The sequence below is a fragment of the Gobius niger genome (genome assembly GCF_951799975.1).
Source record: "Gobius niger genome assembly, chromosome: 12".
NCBI classification, from domain to species: domain Eukaryota; kingdom Metazoa; phylum Chordata; class Actinopteri; order Gobiiformes; family Gobiidae; genus Gobius; species Gobius niger.
In genome coordinates, this window is record NC_136863.1 from 33987026 (window position 1) to 34008167 (window position 21142).

The following is a 21142-nucleotide window of genomic DNA, read 5'->3' on the forward strand; positions in this document are numbered from 1 at the left end:
TCTTTAACTATGTCCCCATGCTCTACACGAAATCTCCCGAGCATCTAAGCCTACGTCCAGCTCATACAATTGAATATGGGACATGTTTTGTGCCGGTAGCAAGTGGTTATAGGCCCTGTTAGCCTCATTAGCATGATACAATCGCCAACACCTCATTGTTGATTAAAAGTCTGCAATAAACCACAAATGTGTGAAGCCCGTCTCAGTCTGATCATTGTTAAAAGATTGCTTTATGTAGATGTAGTTTCTCATTTTCACGTGATGACCGGACATTTAGCTTGTAGCATTAGCTTTCTCCAGTGCTAATGCTACAACAGGCGTCCTCGAGGCCCAAACACATTCCCAGTGCAGATTCAGCCACTGAAATACGTTTTCTTGTCGCCGCTTTTAATCCTGGGTGTTTAGGTAAAGAAACTCTGATGTGTCTTTGTAAAAGTCCCAGAGCTGCTGTAGCTCCGGTTCACAATGAAGCTAAACCTCCGTGACTTGTTTACATCTGAGGGCCGGTATAGCATCTGCCCCGGTGGCTCAGCTACAACGTCACTGTTGGGGAAGCTCCTGATCGGTCGACACTCGCAAATTTCTCCAAAAAGTTCAACATTTCTCAACTCCTGAGCGCGCCCGGCGCTCTGGAGTTGCATCAAAAACTCACCAAGCGAGAAAAGCTTCAAAACGCGTCGCACAGGAGGCGCTCGTGACACTCCCTGAGGCCGGTCCTCCATGTATTTTAATCTAAACCTGACGCTTGGCTTCTATTTAGTTTTTAACTCCTGCTCTGGCCGATGGCGCAGATTGACAGCCTCGCTTCACACGGCAGCTCATCAGTGGTTAAATAACACAATGTGAAGAATCTCTGAATAGCAACCAATTAACCCGGGTCAAAACCGTGATGGAACCTCCGCACGCCATGAGGAGACGCCGATGTTTCACCAGCCGTACCTGCACCACTGATTGAGACACATTGGTCTATTGTAAACCACCATCACCGGCTTTGAAAACACCCCACCTGTCTCCACGGCGCGGGACGGACCATCGACTAAACATTTGTACATTACGCCTGCGGATGGGCGCGAGCTGCATATTCATTTTTGCCATTTAGAATTGATGTTAATTACCGCCATATAATTACGGCGCAGGTGCCATTACGCGTTTAGGGGGATGTGATTGCAGCTGAGAACTGCGGCGTTGCACCTGCTCTGGGGCAGGTTAAAGTAATACACGCTCGCCGTGTGTTTGGAGCTCGGCACCACGGCGGCTCAGGCGGCGGCTCTCAGCCACCATTCGGATTCAAAAGTCATTCTTCCATATTCAATTGGGCTAATTGCTCTCCATTACTCACCGATTGCATTTTATTTGACTTGCTCCGTGCCATGAGGAGGTCCTGTGGTTCTGGTCACATGTGACTGATGAAGACTGATAGGTGCATGTCCACATACGACTGACAGGAGCTGCACAAGATCTAGCATTAGTTTACTGGCAACAAGTGTTTACGTGTGACTTTATAGTTATTACAAGAGACAAACTCTAAAGAGGAATCGCTGCATTTGGACATTGTTTAACAGTGTCAATTTGTGTATATTTCTTTACTTGTTTGATTGAATATTTTTATTTAGGTCATGGCCTGTCGTGATTGGTTGAAGTCCTGAAGCCAAAGCTGTTGAGAATGCCGATGCCCCCGGAACCCAAAGTGATAGAGACTTGGAAATAGATAGATTGATGCTTTATTGTCAGAAGCGAGGAAGTTCAGCAGCTCTGTATCAACACAAAATACAATGACCTACAGATATAAGACAATTCACAAAGACATTATAGACAACTGTCCACTTGCCATGACACCTTTCCATGACTTCCTCATTTAGTTTCAGGATGGACTGAAACCAAATGAGGAAGTCAGTAAGAGGCCTACGTTTCGTTTCGGGCCTACGCCCTTCCTTGTCTGAGAAAGGGCGTAGGCCCGAAACGTTACACGGTGTAAGTAATCGATAAATACTTTTTCTGGGAGCCACCTAGTTGTGCAGACTTTTTTCTTTTTCAACAAATGTCATTGCACTCAATGATTTTTTTCTCCATTTCGACACTGTGTTTAGCTAATGTTAGTCTATGGAAAATGTTTGCCAGTATCCACAAACATGGCGGATTTCCATGGTAACAGTGAATTAATTCCATTCCATCCCAAACTCTATAGTTTGTTTCGGGTCCACTCGTATTCTCTATTATGGGATCTTGCTGAGTTTAACCTGTTATAGAGACGACTATGATGCTCTTTCTAAACATCTGATCACATAGAAACATTACATTTCCTCTGGATTTTCTGACATTATTTATCAAATAACTTTTTTTTTTCCACACACAATGAAGGCTTATTTTAAATGGTGAGAAAAGGTGAGCTATACTGTTTGTATTAGGTGTAAAACAGACCCTTTTAGCCCTTTGTTGTTGTTTCAGCAGGAGATTCAGATAAAGGCTGTTGCTGTGTTTGTCACAGTTTGGACCCGGAAGTAGCTTCTCTCATCTGTGTGACGTCACACTGAACAAACGTGCTTCTGATATCATGACGTCATCACATCCCAGAACATGCAGGCAGCGACATTCTGGATTGTCACGTCATGATCTCAGGGTTCTTCTAAACAACACAATGGACGTGAAAAGAAATCTCCAAATAGAAAATACTTCCCTTCATCATGATTTGAAAGTGACTGGATTCACAAACCTGTCACTTTCATCCGACCGACATCACACCTGATCACAAATCAGCCTGCAGAAGATAAGCGCGCGGTGAATGAATGAACAAACCAACACATTTTTATTTCATCAGCTTTGATTCCGAGTCACCACATCACTTCTGCACTGACTGTGTAATCAGCACTTTTCCGTCTGACTCCAGGGTCTAAGATGGACGTACAGTGTGATTATCACTGAGTCGCTTTGTAAAACACAACCTCACAGTTCAATCTTTCGCACAGCCTGGACTAGATATGTTACTTTCCCTAAATTGAGATTTATTTTTAATTCTTTCAATGGAAGAACTCGATAAATTAGGCGTCTCGTGAAACTGTCGACATCCTTTAAAACACAAATCCAGCTGATTTTGTTTTATCTTTCACGGATTTCTCCCATAAACGTTGCTCCCCATTGCTCTTTCTGACCATACGTTTCGCTGGAGCGCTTTTATTGTGAAAATCTCATTCCCCGGCGCCCGAGCCGATGCGTCTCTCTCTCGCCGCGTCGCTTTAATCATCAGGAACTGTAAATAACACGCATTTAAGCGCGTCAAAGTGGAATTCAATGTGTTCAATTAGGCTTTCATTGTGGCTGGTTTGAAGTAATTAAAGTAGCGCACGGCGGAGCGCACGGCGGAGCGCACGGCGGAGCGCACGGCGGAGCGCGAGCGGGAGTCATGGCGTCGCAGGCAAACGGCGGCAACACCAGAACAAAGCGCTCGATTCAAGGTGACAATAACATTAGACATAGACCCAGCAGATCAGGGAATTAGTCTGAAGCTTCACCACATGAGCCAGCTTGGATTCCACGTCCTGATCATGTAACTTAATACAATGAGTGACTTCTTAAGGCAAAGCTTCCCAAGCAGGGGTGTGGGGACAAACATCACTATCTTCCAGTGATACTATTTCAGAATCAATACTGGGATGTTCTGCTTAATTGGAATCTAGTTATACAATCACTACCAAAACAAAAGGCCCACCTGGATTGAACTACTGTAACTCTGTGACTGACTGACCCCCCCCCCTCCCCCCCTGGAGCCAGGACTCCCCTGGAAATGTCAGTCCTAATGTGTTTAATGCACCTGTTGTCCTTTGTTTTTTGGTCAGTGTCATTTGTAACATATACACTGCAAAAAGTGCCCTACTAAAAACAAGGAAAACAATCTTAAAATAAGACATTTTGTCTTGTTTTAAGGAAAACATTCTGCCAATGGGGTCGGCATTCAGAATTCTTATTTCTAGAATATTTTTCTCATCATAAAACAAGAAAGAAACACAAAATTTAAGCAAATAAATAACTAGAATTAAGCAAAATGTCATCAGAAAATGGAAATATTTAAGGAAAACATTCTTATTTAGTGAAGAATTGTGGATATTTTACTTAAATGTTGCTTGATTTAAGTAAAATGTTCTAAATAAATACTAATATTTAAGGAAAGTATTTCCTGCGCCCGGAGCCCCGTCTCCATGATGTGGAGCCAGGCTGATGGTCAGAATCACCTGCTGGAGGATTCACCTATTGTACATGTTTTTAGTGGCAGACACGGGGAGAACATGCTCCACACAGAAAGGCCCCGTCCTGGTGGGAATCGAACCCGGGACCTTTGAGCTGTGAAGCTGAGGCTCTAACCGCTGTGCCACCGAGCCGCCCACTTTAAAGAATGGAATGTTTTATCTCTCTGTGAGAATCAGTTCTTACATTAAGAGTTGTTGATCTGAGTTTTTCTTAAAATTAGAACAAATATTCTTTGTCTAAAACTGAAGAAGATTCAAAAAGTTTTTCTTTCTTGTTACAAGAAAAATTATCATGTTTTTTAACAAATTTATCTGAACAAGAAATGGCTAGATTTTATTTCCTAAAATAAGATTTTTTTTCTCAAGAAAACTTTGCTCGGCAAAACATTTTTACTTTTTAGGGAAAAAATAAGAACCTGTTTCTTGTTTCTGTCTAAGTAAGACATTTTTTACTTGCTTAGAATCCACTTTTTGCAGTGTAGTTTGTTCAGAATTTCCAAATCCTTCCTTTATGGCTCTAGGAATGCTCTATAGAGATTTATTTGAGTCTGTGAGATATTGGCGTATGTGTTGATAATGAAATAAAGTATAATAATAAAGATCACTATAATATAATAGGTTTTAGTGGCCATACTGCTCTCGATTACCTTCACCTATTGTGAATGCTTGGGTTACTTTGTCGGGTTTGGGTTCTCTCCATCTCTACACACACACATCATGATCCCATGAAATCCCCCAACTTAACCTCCTTTTATTCCCAGTGCAAGTGCACACTCACATTATCTAAAATCTGGGGGTAGCTGACATCAAACAAGCGCTGCGTAAAACAGCGCACATGACCCACAAAGGCAGAAAGAGAAGCAGCGTTTGACTCTTTTGTGTTTTCCGCTCGGTGGTTAACGGGCCCAGTGGAGAGTTTGTGTGATGTGCTTCAGAGCAACAGTCTGCAGAGGGGTCACGCAGGGGTCAGCGCCGCCTCAATCATCTCAGTCTCTATTGTAATGCATCACAAAACACGCAGATAAAAGTCACTGCTGCTCACTCACATTTACAGCTGTGGACGAGCACGGCTGCAAATATCTGATGGCCCAAGGGGTTTCTAATCATCAGTTACTCTTTGAATCAGGTTAGGATTTACACGTCCAAAATCCCTCTGAAAAAAAAAAACTTTTACGCACGAGTTTAGGCTGTATCCACACAAAGACAAAACACTTATATGTTCAGAAACTTTCTTTGTAAGCCTGAGGCCAGCTCAGTAAACGTGTGCGTCCACATGGGTCGACTCAGGTCTGTGGAAATGCTGCAATTCCTCTTCCAGGCCTGTGTGAGGCGCTGTGACGCTCACACAGAGAATAGAACCAGATGCAGAGGGCGCATGTAAACTTTTGTGGAATGTAAACAGTGAAAATGAAACTGATTCAAGGATTTAGGATCTACAGAAGAGACGAGGAGGAGAGTTTATCCTTCAGACGTGACAGGACTAAAGCAGAAAAACCTGTCGGTGACTTTTACTGTCGGACTCGTGTTTTTCTACTCGTCACCTGTGGCTTGTGGACTGAAGTGGACTGAAGTGGAGCAAAGAGGAGCAGAGTAAAACCATCACAGATCCATGAGGAAAACTCATTATAAGGTCAGTAGATTATGGATCACAGAGAGTGTTTTGAGATTTCCATCTGGGACGTAGTTTGGAAAAGGTTTGTTTACAGAGCCCCAAAACACCGGCTCATATGGACGATACACTGGAGTGATCAAATATGTTCACGTTTGGTCCTCAGCTTGACTTCATATGGACACGGCCCAGTTCAGTTCATGTTTAGTTTAGATCCATTTATCCTGCAATCTCACATTATTCCTGACATAAACAACATGCAGTCTATATATATACACAGTATATATTTCTATTACACATGCTTATAATGAGAGCTTAATTCATGATGGATAAAAATAGCTCATGTCCATCAATATAAAGGAGAGAAATTATCCCTCACGAAAACACAGATCCTGTTCTTGTTCTCTAAAAAGATGATGAATATCAATCCTTGGAAGCCCAGCCCAGGTTCATACCGTGACAATAAAGTGTATCCTCACACCTCAATGTTTAATCTAATCCAGCGGTAAGTGTGGCGTTTGCTCTCGTACCCACAGCAGCAGGAAGGACATGTTGGCTTAATTTAGCTCTTCAGTTTCAATTAAAATCTGCCGTCTGGAGACAGCCATAAACAACCCAGAATAAAAGCACTGAGTCAGCATGTGTCTGAGCGCAGTCCCCCACTGTGGACACTATTAGCTGGGAATTGGTGGAACAAATTTGCCAACTTCATTTCATGCATCATGGTGAATCACAAAACCCTTTGGTAATGGACATTATTCGCTGTAACAGCCTTGAGAATAATTGCGTGGAAAGTTGAGGGGGAAAAATGAGTTGTTAAGTTCCCGTTTGGCGATGGCCAGTATCAGCGTCTGCGTGACTCACTGCATCCCAGACGTTCACAGGCAGCAGAGCCGACTGCCCTGACTCAGCAGGCGATATACTCAATATACTCCCTCCCTGGACTCGTGCAGGAGTGAGACGAGGAGCCCGACTGCCCTGACTCAGCAGGCGATATACTCAATATACTCCCTCCCTGGACTCGTGCAGGAGGAAGACGAGGAGCCCGACTGCCCTGACTCAGCAGACGATATACTCAATATACTCCCTCCCTTCACTCATGCAGGAGTGAGACGAGGAGCCCGACTGCCCTGACTCAGCAGACGATATACTCAATATACTCTCTCCCTGGACTCGTGCAGGAGTAAGAAATATTATGCAACTTTGACAGTTTGAGCATTTTGTCAGTGTTGTTTGCTCTTCAAGACATACACGGGTCATGTTTTTTTTAGTACTACTATAGTATTTAAAGGATATATTATGCAAAATCTACTATTTTGAGCTTTCAAGCTGGTCAGGTTGGATTTCCTGTGCGGTTTGGGTGAGTCATGTCTGAGGAATCCTGTAAATGATGTTTGGTAAATGTGGCACTTGGTTTTGGAGTGGCAGAAGGACCGGGGTTTTGAAGCACTTTTTATCACTTTTTTTTAAAGTGACGCACATCATACAGTCTGAGGAAAACCACATGAACTATTTCAGGTCATATTACAGCTTTAGGTCTAATTTAATTAATTTTATGTTATTTGCTCAATAAAACTTGGATGGGAGACCGTTTGGGAACACCAAGAATTCACCCACACCTGTGAATGCAGTGAGTGAAGGTTAAGATAAGATGAGATGAGCCTTTATTGATGGAGAAATGTACTTGTTACATTCAGCTCTTAGAAACACGCAACTAGGCAAGAAATGTGAAAAAATAATAATAGTAAAAAAATAAATAGTAAATAGTGGTGTCTTATGTACAATGACCAAGGACCTTGTGGGGACAAAAAGTATAATCAGTAAATAATAAAGTAAAGAGACTATTAGACTATAGGGGTTTTTGCACATGTTACTGTACAGTCTTGTTGTACTGTCAGTAGTGGGGATGAAGGACCTGCTCTTTCTGCTCTCACTCTGCCACTGAAGGAGCTGCTCAGCTCCTCTACAGTCCCGTGCAGTGGGTGGGAGGTGTTATCCATGATGGAGGTGAGCTTGGCTAACACCCTCCTGTCCCTCACCTCCTCCACAGAGTCCAGGGGGCAGCCCAGGAAAGCGTGTGGTGGTTGCCTCGCTTCTGTCAGTCTACCCCAGGGCAGCTGTGGCTACAGTAGTAGCTTACAACCACCAAATATGGAGTGAATGAATAAAGCGTCTTTCAGTGTCCATAAAAATGCTGTATAAAACTGATGCATTATTATTATTATTATTAAAATATACATGTGTCCACGAGGAAAATGTTTGTTTGAATGTCAAGGAGAAGCTCCATGTTCCAGTTTCCAGGCCGTGGCACGAGGCCTGATGAGTTGGACTTTGTGGGGAACATCCTTTGGACCAAAATGCTTCGTAAACAAGGACTTATTGGACAGTGGATAAATGTGGGTGATGTAATGTGTATTGAGAGGCTCGAGGCTGCACTAACTAGACACTAATTGAATGTCTCATAAACAAAACGATGGCTTTTGTTTGTGTTTTGTCAGAAACAGGGCAGTGCCTTAATCACCATCACAGGTTTTACTCCTGTTTTACATCCATGGCGACTGGTTGTGTGACAGTTTTTGGTTTGTAAGACATTCTCGTCTCATCTATTTTCAAGCTGTTTTAGGTCAATGTTACCTCGTTTAAAGTGTTGAATCATAAAATGCCATAACACGTCTCCTTCAATGTTCTGTAGCAGACGCTCAAACCACACTGCCCATGAGCTGAAGTCCAGACTCCAACAATTCTTTCTCTCGACTGACGAGACCGTCTTCCTCATAATCTCCATCCGTTCAAGTAACTCGGCCAAAATACATTTCTTCTGCCGCCACATTTCTTCCGTTTATGGGCCACGTCCACGGTAAAACCCGACCCAGTGCCTTTGAGCCCGTGTTTTAATATTCATCGGTATCACTCACCCGGGGCTAAGTGCTGGAAAAGTATCATAAATGAAACAGTAGCCTGTCTACCGGCCGCCTGGATAATTCACTTTAACTGTCATTATTTTTCCATCATCCAGTGTTATCTCCATTTCTTTTTGTGCGAAATAGACAATGTGATAAATATTGATGTCTCAAACAGGAAATGCGGGCAGGCTGTTGTGAGATGCAGGGCACGGTTTGCTGTAAGGTAATAAGCTCCATATTTAACACTTTCTCTGCTTTGCTCTACCACAAAAATCCTGTTTTTCTCCTTTTTTATGACTCTAGGATTCCTTAGCATTGATATGTTGTTGGTGGTTGGAGACCGAGTGGTTCTAAATAATGTAGAGGAAACGAATTGGAAAAAAGGGCAAGTTGTAAAATGTTTTAGACCAGAATTTTGGAATTTTCTATTAATTTATAAAGTAAACATTGAGCGATGTCATGATTTCCCAAGAAATCTAGACTTAATGCCAGTTTGAATCCAATTTAATGCTTTTTAATGACATTTAAGGCCTTGATTTTGGCACAATCCATTTGACTTTTAATGCTTTTCAATGTCCCGAGGAAACCCTGTATTTATGGTGGTTTCTCTATCAACATATTATAACATATATGATGTTTAGTCGACGTTGAATGTGTGTCCGACCCCACACAAAGCAGCAATTTAGCTGAATATGATTTAGCTTTTAGCCCAGAGGTCAGGTTTACATGATTTCTAGGTAGGCTTTGATATCACTTAAACAGCTGAGAACATCTGGATCGTTCAGAAATTGGGATGTTTGGCAGCTAAATGCTAACGGCTATAGGAAAAATACATTGAGGCAGGCTAACGAACACTGAAAAGTTTCAGCAGAGCCCCTTCCTCGCATGTCGAGCCCGCAGATGTAAACAGTCAGAGTCATCATGGAGGATTCGCTTCATTGTGAACCGGAGCTACAGCAGCTCTGAGACTTTACAAAGACAAACATCAGTGTTTCTGTTACCGAAACACCCAGGATTAAAACCGGCGACAAGAACACCTATTTTCATGGTTGGATACGCGCTGGGAATGGGTTTGGGCCTTGATGATGGACAGAGCCTCCGGAGAAAGCTAATGCTATAAGCTAAAGCTCCGATCGTGAAAACATCGAGAAACATGCACAAATAAAGTCAATAAAACCACCACCTACATAAAGAACCGCTGAACAATGATCACACTCTGAGTCAGGCTCGACACATTTGTGGTTTATTGCAGACTTTTCATCAAGAATGAGCTGTAGCCGATTGTAACATGCTAACGGGGGTAACCTCCAATAACCATTATCCACCTGCACAGATAATGTCCCTCTATTGAAGCGTGTGGGCTGGATGTACATAGTCTTAAATACTGGGGAGATCCTGATGTAGACCATGGGGGAATAGTTCAAGATCCATAGGGCATGGCAGCTACAAAGAAGGATTAGATATCCTCCAAACAGCAGTTATCTTTCAGGCAAGCGTGCGGTGTGGACACTGATCCGCTGAACTCTCAAAGGTTCGTCTCCAAAGTCACTCTCCGGGTCAGACGCAGGATCAAATCACATCCTGCGTGGCCATTGTTGTTCACCAAGTGATAAAGTGTCGCTCCTTTCCAACACTGAATTGAAAATGCACCGAAAATGACTGTAGTTTCAATGCATGTGGAGGAAACAGGAGGAGAAAAGCAGTGTTATGATGATAGCACAGACAGACAGCGTGTGGAGGGGGCGGGGCGGAACGAGTCGAGGCTTCTTAAAGAGACAGAGGCCTATTTCAAGACATTCGGTACAGCTATTTAGAGAGAGCAGTTTTATTCATCAGACCAACATAAGGTCGCATCATCATTGTAGTGTGCTATAGACTGGTACTAAGTGACCAGAATATGCTGAAAACATCATTCCAGCTGATGCAACACTGTGACTGAAAGACTCTTTAGGAAGTTGCACAGCTTTTCTAACCCTTTGGCTTTCAGTTTATCTTCATTTGTTTCTCATTCTAATCTCTGAGAATTTTAGAAACCTGCATGACTACTGAATTCAACGGTGGTCGCATTTGTGGTCGATGGGGTTCTGGAAAAACTCGTTTCAAGCAATTAGTAAGAGAACACAGTAACTGAGTAATATGGTAGAGAAACTGTTGTGAAATTCAACTCTGCTGAACATTTACACGGGATTTTATTCGGACAACTCACTCCATAATGCATTTTTGTGAGGAAGTCTAGTTCATCATTCAGTCCCAGTCACCCCCATGTCTCAGTGTGTCTGTCAATCTTTTGTCATCATTTGCCTATTCTCTCTCTCTCTCTCTCTCTGTCTCCTCTCCCCCCAGAAGAGCTGCCAGAAACAAGAGCGAGAAATGAGCCGGGAATTAATAACAACACATCAGTAAAGATAAAAGGGCTGGGCTCATAACACATGCAGAGTGGGACCGAAATAGCTACGTTAACTCCTGTCTCCGGATAACGCTTCCAAAAGCAACGTGAGCGCCGTGCACACACACACACACACGCACGCACGCACGCACGCACACACACACACACATACACACACACACACACACCTGCTCTTCGATACAATAGGTGCGGAAGCTTTACCGGGGGTGTCATTGTGTGCCATCGGTGCAAAGTGATTTGAACCATTTGCAAACAAAGCCACTACTGTGCGTTCCCTCATGATTATACTTCATTAAGTGCGGTGTGAAGAACATATTGTTTTGGTCCCAGCTCTTCCTCTCCCGGTTTGGTAAATTTTCCGGCCCCCTCTGGTGGTAGCGCTTGAGAACACATGCAGGTCAGTATATAACGTTGTAGAAGCATAATTGGTTAGAAAAGGCCATGTTTGATGAAGACGGCACAACGTCATGACCCACGTGACGATCCGGAAGAAGAAGGTGTTAGAAAGGCAGTTCCCCATTGACGATAATACGGCTTTGAAGCTTCATAGTTTTTACATTTCATGCTTTATACAACAACAAAATGAAGGGACAGATGGCGCACGACCTCCGGAAATGGTCATCAAGCCGGCTACTCTGGGAAACGTTGAGACTTCTGTATTTTGATCTGTTCATTTTTCATATGTTCGTTAGCATTTAGCCATCAAACCTCGCAAATTATGAACAATCCAGATGTTTTCAGCTGTTGTCAACCCATCGACCTGATTTAGATGAAGTCAAAGCCTGGTGAGAAGTCATTCACCAAACAGTTAAAGATCACACAGCACCAGTCTATATCTCACTACAATGATGACAAACCTTCTGTTGGTCTGTAAATGCAGTAAATTAGAATAACTGCCTTGTATAAAATGTCTCTCTCAAAATGGCTGTAGTGAATGTCTTGAAATAGGCCTCTGTCTCTTTAAGAACCTCTGAGCCTTTAGACACGCCCCCTCCACACGCTGTCTGTGGCATCAGTGGGGAGGGGGTTCTGCTGAGGAGCAGTGGTTGGTTACTCGGCTGGTGACCAAAGCTCGGAGGCGTCTCCAGGAGGTGGGGGCGTTCCTAGGAGGACTCAGGCAAACCTATCCCTAAAATGGCCGCCATCAGAGTTTTTACAGATTACTCAGAAATACGTGAATGTGCCAAGGCAACACTTCAGCCATGTTTTTAATGAGGGAGTGACAGAATAACATGATGGAAAGCTTGAAAAAGTCCGTTTTGCATAATACCCCCCTTTATTTAACATATAAAACTAGCTTCTGCTGCAAATGTTGAAACATATTCAATTGTTTCTGCTAACTGTGGGTCGGGTTCACTTCTAATGTCCGCTAATCATCATCCAATAATGTGTTTGTTCTGACGAAACTTCAGAAATGATACAAATGCCATGAAACGGGCATTCTTACCCTGCCATAGTCGGCACTTGCTTCACCATAGCAGACCGTGAGGGGAGAAACAGCTCCATTTACAGGTCCGTGAAGCCGTTTAAATCATAGGTGTGCATTTGTAGGAACAGGCTCAGAAACTACCACAGTTTATGCGATTTATTTCCCCCCCGATGCTAATATGGCGGACGTCGTTACTAAGGGGACCCGTCATGAATACCCGGATTGGGTCTTCATCAATCTTGACCTGAAACAGTTTATGTAAAAATTCTCATAGCATTACTTCCTGGTTCGTAAGGCCCCTCTCACACCCACACCCCTCGCTCCCCTTCTGTGTGCAATGAAAGAAAAATACTGTTGCTGTAGCTTTGGTGGATGTTTCTGCACTTGCGAGAGAGGGGCAAGCTTTGCAAGAGATCGGTAGGTAAGTAAAGCACTTCCTGGTCACGTCACGGGGGTTAAGGGGACACTGTACGAGCTCAAACAGATGAGACTGGCTTGAAACACAACTCGAGGGATGTTTTGATGAAGGACCAATACTTTGAACTAGCTTACTCGATCCAGTTTGAAAACAGGAAAAAACCGGGCGCAGGAAGTGTATACAAAGGCAAACTGTTGCTTTACAAGGTGAGTGCGCCACAGATTTGGATAGGAATGAGTTGCTATGTTTAAGGTTTGATGATTTAAGAGCATTACTTAAAACTGTGCACCAATGAGAAACCTGGCTCTGAGTTACACGGAAACACCGCTTCACCAAATGTCTCTTTCTATAGACTTCAGCACATACAGTTTATCTAGATGCTGTTTCTAGGACGCTCGCACCTTTCACATGGCCCATCTTCGGCGTAAACAGATAATGAATGAGTCATCGCAGCAGGGGAGCGCTTCAAACATGTACAGTAGAAAAAGTAGGCTGCGTGTCCACAAAGACGGAAGTGCTCATTACCGCCATATGGCCAGCATTATCTTTAGAGAGCGTTGGTTAGTTGGAGACATTATCGCTGTCCCTTTGTGATTGAATGATGAATGATTCTCATGTGAGCCACTGCCATGTGCACGCTAACAACCGTACTTCGAGTAGATTAGGCTCTTCCACAGGGGTAGTCAAGACACACATTACGCAGCACATACATTTAGTCAGTTTGTTGGAAGAGCCCACACTCTGCTAGGTCATACATGATGTACAAATCTGGCATCTGAAAGAACGGGTGCTGTACCGTGAGCCAGGATTGGAAGTGTCTTTGGCCTTTCACCAAGCAGACATGTTTACCTCTGCTGGAGATGTGATGATAGCTCAATGGAAGTGCTAAAGGGTTTGAAAGACACAAGTCAATAGGGCAATGCTCAAATGTTGACTGTTCGTTCGTTAGCTTGGGGAAACTCCTGGAATAGGGTGACCAGATGTCCCAGTTTACCCAGGACAGTCCCGGTTTTGAGTCCTTTGTCTCACCTCCCTAAAGATTTCTCCTAATGTCCCGGTTTTTGGCCAATATAGTCCCCAAAGTAACAGACTTCACTTGAAAATGAATGTTTTTGGCCCATGTCAGTATCATATAGCATCTCCTCAATGCGGATTGGTGCATGTCATGCTTTGCCATTCAGAGTGGGAAAAGACAGTCGTTTGTGACGTGACTGAGCGGTCAACTCTAACAAATGATACTTAACCATCCTCCAACTTCATATGAAACTGTTGATACAGACGGAAACGAGTCATACTGGGGGTCGTGGCCGAGCCGAGGGGTAAGGAAGCTTGTTGTGGGATCATCATTTTTCACTCTTATGACGTTTTCTGATGGACTGGAGGGATATTTAGCGCACACAAGTGAAGTCGAACAAAGTAGGGTTCTTTTGAATGTTTTGACATGGCAGATTGTCCTTGACCGTGAAACATTTCTTTCAGCATAAAGTGAAATAAAGTAAAGTGAAGTGAAGCATTCAGCTCAAAAACACTAAGCGAGTCTGTTAAAATGACTCTTTTGATGATTACTTCAGCTTTATAGGTTTAATCAGTGCTTAGATAAACTGAAATCGGTTTGAAAATCCCATATTTTAACAGCTCCGAACATCAAAGTACTTCATGGGTTTCAAATACATGCTCTTATTTGGGTCGCGGTGCTTCATCCTTGTGTCCCGATGCCAAACCGGTGGAGGAAACTTGCGTCTTTACTGTGAGCGGTCCCGCCTCTCCTCAGACCTGACTCGATTCGCTGGGAGCAGGACATCACCATGGAGATGGTGCTGCAGTACTTTGACTACAGGAAGCCAAATATGAGTTCTAGTGATGTGATTTACGGCTCTTTACTGGGAGCCAAATCTAAAGAAGGCACACTTTTTTCTTTTAAAGGGGGGGTATTCTGCAAAATGGACTTTTTCAAGCTTTCCATCATGTTATTCTGTCACTCCCTCATTAAAAACATGGCTGAAGTGTTGCCTTGGCACATTCACGTATTTCTGAGTAATCTGTAAAAACTCTGATGGCGGCCATTTTAGGGATAGGTTTGCCTGAGTCCTCCTAGGAACGCCCCCACCTCCTGGAGACGCCTCCGAGCTTTCGTCACCAGCCGAGTAACCAACCACTGCTCCTCAGCAGAACCCCCTCCCCACTGATGCCACAGACAGCGTGTGGAGGGGGCGTGTCTAAAGGCTCAGAGGTTCTTAAAGAGACAGAGGCCGATTTCAAGACATTCACTACAGCCATTTTGAGAGAGACATTTTATACAAGGCAGTTATTCTAATTTACTGCATTTACAGACCAACAGAAGGTTTGTCATCATTGTAGTGAGATATAGACTGGTGCTATGGGACTGACAAAAGCAGAACACCCCCTCTTTAAATCATTTAAAATGACAATGGGACTGATTATTACGCTTTGAAGAAGGCGGCAACTGTCTGACAAATCAGTTATGGTGCATTTAGCTTTGAGAGCTTCCATGTGTGTCGCCTACTCTGTTGTTCTTGTGTTCAATCAGGGGAGTTCTGGGTAAACTGAATAAAAGATCCGTCTTTTTTCACAATTGAGACACAGTTCAAACCGCTTCCCGCAAAGAGCCGTTCAAAAGAGCCATTTGGTCATGAAAGTCACATCACTAATGAGTTTGACAACCCGCTGCAACCTCACCACAACACTGCCGGCGTCTGGCTGATCATCGGGACTACGTTTGCTATCGCTGGCTTGCACTAGCTTGTGACGTAGCGACCCCAGAAACGTTCCGCAGTGTGGCTTTAAAAACGAGACACATTTCTCTCATCCTTTGACGAGCTGAAACACACACAGATCTACCTCCGCACACCCCAGAGTGCGGTGCATAATGCAAGAGCGTCCCTGCGTGCGCGCACAGAACCCATACCGTAATTGACTCCGCCCGTCACCTCGCCACATACCGCCAAGATCAAGCATGTCAAAGCACGTCCCGCGCATCGGCCATGGCCAGCCAATCGCCGCGCACCTCCTCGCTCAAACTGTAACACACACTTCCTCGTCAGTTAGAGACCCATGCAAAGTTGTCTCCGAGGGTTGTTGCTGAAAATAACTGCAGATCGATACAACACAAATAGAGCACACGCACACACACGTACACCCTTCCACCTCCTGGGCTGACTACAGTATGTCGCCTGCCACTAAACAATTCCACATCAGCCAACAACACATTTCTCGTCCCCCCCCCCCTCCTCCTCCTCTCTCCGCAGACGTCTTTAAATAGCTCGCTTCGTTTAGCATGTCCATCCTCGTGCCGCCGGAAACAACCGACGTGCGAGAAAGTGCGGTCGAAGAATGCATTTGGAAAAGATGTCCTTCTTACCAGTGCCGACGAGAGCGGGAGGGAGAGAGGGGGGAGAGCTGGAGAGAGTGCGAGGGAGAAGCTGGAAGATTGTCTGTTTCCACTCGGCGGCGGCTCGCTCATTAAATCCAAGATTCCGAGCAGAGGCTTGAAGATTCCACGGAGATGCCCGGAGCCCGTGAGGGGAAGCGGGAAAAATCGAGACGCGCTAACAGGACGATTTGCTTGAGAAGAAAATTAAAAATTGGACGTAAGGAGGTGCACGGAGGGTATCCAGAAGTCCGGCGCACTTGAACTGTCTGGCGCATGCGGGGGGGGGGAGCGTGCACACGAGGGTGTATCCAGCGACGGCGAAGCAGGGGTGTTTGTCGGTCCGATGGAGGGATGGAGAGTTGGAGATAGAGGAGAGAGGGAGGGGGTCCGGAGGAAGGTGGAGCTGCAGCGCGAGGGATGGGAGGCTTTCAGAGAGGGGAGGGAGGAGAGAGAGCAGAGTCTTATTATAACGGGCTGGTTCCCTGAGACAAGTCTGCTGCTGCTGCTGCTAGCAGTCTATGCTAATGAGATGATTACAGACCAGATAGGGCAATCTATAGAACGATGTACTGTCAATGTGTTGGAGGGACGGAGTGAATAGTGGAGCCGCGATTGCAACTGTGAGGTTTGCTTGACATTATTGATGATGGAGAGAGCAAGAGATCTATTCCAGTAATGGCATGATTAAAGACATAATTAAAGACATAATGTGGTGCACTATAGGGCTGCACAGTGGAACTACTGAGAAGTACTGAGATCTGCCATCTAAGGCTGGAAAATGGTGTCCAGTTTTCAAGCTCATGATTTTTCATACTTTACTTACCTTGTATTTGACATACGTTGATGCAGAGGGAAAAAAAAAAAAAAAACATTTTGCTTGCAACTTTTCTTTTTGTTTTTAACGGGACAGAACGGTGTTGAAATGGTTCATAAAAATAAATGAAAAATCACTGGCAAGGACCGCAACCTCAAAGATGTTGAACGTAGCCAAACGTAGTGGACAGAGACACCAGAAAGGGAGCATGCGAGGTGTGATTCCTGCTCCCGAACTCAAGACCACACGCTTTTATCTTCATTTATGTTGCGATGGTCAAACCAGTTATCAAATAGTGCCTTATCTTTTCTCATACTGCGCAGTCCAATCTTCTGGAGTGGAGAAATGGTTCTTAGTGGAGATAAAAGATGGTGCTGGGGGTCTGAAGTTTGGGTCACACTACAAAAAGTAAATATCAAGCATTGGCTTAAATGACTTGAATTGAGGAAATGTATCTTGTTTTGAGCGGTTTTCACTCATTTAGACACTTTTCCTGATCGGACCGAGTTTGCTTTGCTTGTTTGAGGACATTTCAGACCAGTTCTAGGGTAAATCTCGCTTGAAATAAGAAAGTAAAATTGCCAATGAGAAAAGACCAATTCTCTTTCCCCATTGGCAAAGAAAATGACCTGAAATAAGGATGAAATGTATCGAAATGAGTCAGAAACATCTCAGAACAAGTGAAATAATCCAGGACAAATGCCCAACAACTTCTTAACCAGTCAAAACAACTAAGGGATTTGGATTATTGTGCTCAAACTGAGATGTTTATACTGATCTAGTTAATTACTTTTTGCAGTGCAACAGTTCAGGACAAATTTCCCAGTATGATACGAGGAGCACAGCGTCCGCGCAGTAACTCCTAAAGGTTATTGACGGAAGTGAGCGGGGAAGTCTTTAGGAGTTACTGCGCGGACGTTTTGCTCCTCGTATCATTACGCCTCACAATATAGTCCCCCTTTTTATTTGCTTATAAAATCGACATGCTACATTTCTGTGTAAATATACTTCACATGAAAACACTTCACGTAACTTTATTTAAATAGGGAACACGTGGAAGAGCTTGGTAGCTTCTATCGTGAGCTTTTTTGGAGCTATGTGACATGTGGGAGAGGCTGCGTATGTGTGAGCGCACGGACAAAGACCAGACGGGGATATATTAACTCGACTAAAGTGAGGTAAGAACATATCTCAGTATGTAAAAACGGTGGCCTATTCCTTTAAGACCTTACTTGAGCCTCTACTTTCCAGTTGTATTGGGTCACACCCTTGCTCCACACTTGTCAGCTTCTTCCCAGGTGGTTCCATCATCTGCAGTCTGTCTTGATTTTCCATTTTTTCATCTGCGGGTCGTGATTCTTCCAGGTTTCTGCTGGTCCACCTCTTCCCCCTCCCTATCCTCCTTCTGGTTTGTATTTTAAAGCAATCTATGGTGGTTTCCGATTGTCCGTATGTATCACAAGTCCAAACCACTTTTTCTTTCTGTTTAGTTTGTTCTTGAATGTCCTTTTTCTCTCCCGGTGACACCATGAGTCTGGTGACAGATGGCGTACTCCTGTGTTATTGTCAAACTAGAGCTTCCACAGAGCGCCATGTTTCATATTTGCGGTGCCATTGTACAACAGCGAATGACTGGCACGTTACATACCCTTCTCTTTAGCAGCAGCAGTAGTACAAAGGTTTGTCAATTGTCATCTGTGCTAGATTATCTTCGACTTTGAAGATGGCTCACACAAACATAACCGTGTGCATCTTCAGGGCTGTCTCTTTCTGAATATTCATCCCCTGAATGCTTATGGACAAGTAAATGAAGGAAAACCCTGTTCACATTCAGCACAGCAGACCCCTCTCACTCCCGAATGCAGCCTCACATACCCTGCTCTGTATGCTGAGAGCAGGAGGTTAAAAATACTCTGCTGTTTGTGGATGGGATTGCTGACTAATGCTCCACACAAACACAGATAAGGTGGAGATGGCTGAGAAAGATGAGAAACAAGAGGAGGCTGATGCAGTGGGCACAGAGCCAGGAGCTGAACACACCCTGCACAGAGGACCGGCTCCGGGAGCTCTCCACAAAACAACAGGCTGTGGCACAAATGCAACAGTGATGCCCACTGCTTCAAACGTCACATGACTAACTGCTGCAAAACGCTGATACATAAGCAGACACTGGGAATGCTACGATTAAGATTTTGGAAACCTCATGTTTGCCTGCGACATCTCCATGGAGACCGAGGAGACGACAGCACAGGATATTTCACCTTAAAGATAGAACAAAACACAAGCGTTTATTTTATTCCAGTTGTTTTTGACCAGACAAACAAATGCTTTAACGGGAATAGGGACGCCTCTCGCTCGTTTCCATGGAAATGTTGACTAAAGTTAAATATGAAATTTAAATAGTTTGGGTCCTCATTATGTCAGTATACTCCAAAATGTTACACAGTGTGCCTTTAAGGACACATGTTTTAAAGGTTCACTATGCAACTTTTATGTAAAAAAAGTAGCTCATGCGGATGCTCGGGTGGTTTGTAGGATCTGGATCAACTGGTTTTCTCTGCTGATTATCCACGGTTACATATACAGTACATTCTGAAAACCTACCAGTAACTTAAAGTTGATTTAATTGATTGTAAGTTAAATTGATGCTGAATGATCATAGGAGCCACCGCAATGGAAAGTAAAGGTGCTGAGCTAATCACCCATGCAGCCACTGGGTCACTGAAATGTGGAAAATGCACTAATATGAACTTTTTTTTTAACATTCAAGGAACAGGCCACCATTTTTCCAACCTGAGATATGTTCTGACTTGAGCTGAGACAAGTAAGAACATATCAGTCACCCAAAACGACCGAAGATGTTGTTGGCATTTGGCCTCTACCAATGTATTCCTATAGCTCCAAACGGGGTGAAGTTGGAAGCGACCACGCCAGACCAGAGAGGTATGTATCAACTTGTCTGAGCTCAGGTAAGAACATATCTCAGTATGGAAAAAACGGTGGCCTGTTCCTTTAAGGTCCTATATCCTGCAAAATCGACTTTTTGGAGCTTTTAGCCATGTTGTTATGCTATTTCCTTATCAAAAACACCCCCAGAGTGGTTTGTGGCTTCATTCACGCAGCTCTCAGTAATCCTCCTGAATCCTGCTCTCAGAGGCTCCGCCCTCTCCTGGTGAACGACTGAGTGTTCAGTTGTGTCGTCACAGCGGAACGGAAGTGCTCGACGTCTGTAATGTAATGTCTTACAGCCTGATTTTAATTTGTAAAACAAACGTGTGTTAGCTTGTGTGTTAGCATATTAGCATGTGTGTGTTAGCCATTTATGAAGCTGTGTTGCAGATGTCAACTCCTTTTAACTGCATTGTGAAGTATCTTCACTTATTGCTGTTTATTTATATTACGGTAAAGTATGTGCGGAGAGAGGGGGCGGAGTTAACTGAATCGAAGCGTTGTGTCTTCCGGGTTCGAAAAATACCTCCAGAAAACACTTATATTTATCACAAAAATGAGGCTCCATAGTGGTAGAGGTACAATATATCATATACATGCCTATACTTAACTTTGGAATGGCTAAAATAGCAGGATATAGATCCTTTAAAGCTTTGCATAGTGCACCTTAGACTTTTCACCAAGAGAAACCATGATCTGGACAGTGTTCATTTATGGCTTTAAAACACAAATTAATTTACTTAAACATAATTAGTTCCATGCAAGGCTACACTGTTTTCAAACTGTATCACAGGTACATGGCAGTAAATAATCAAGTTTTTGTTTTGGCCTATTAAATTCTACTTAAACTGACATTTTAGAGTTTTCTTTTTCCCTTTTTCTCATGTTTGAATTGAGTTCATCTCAGTCGTCAATCTTTTGCTGCTAAAACACAAGCCTGCACTGGTATAAGTCAGAACAGTGTGTTTTACGAAGCCCCTCTTG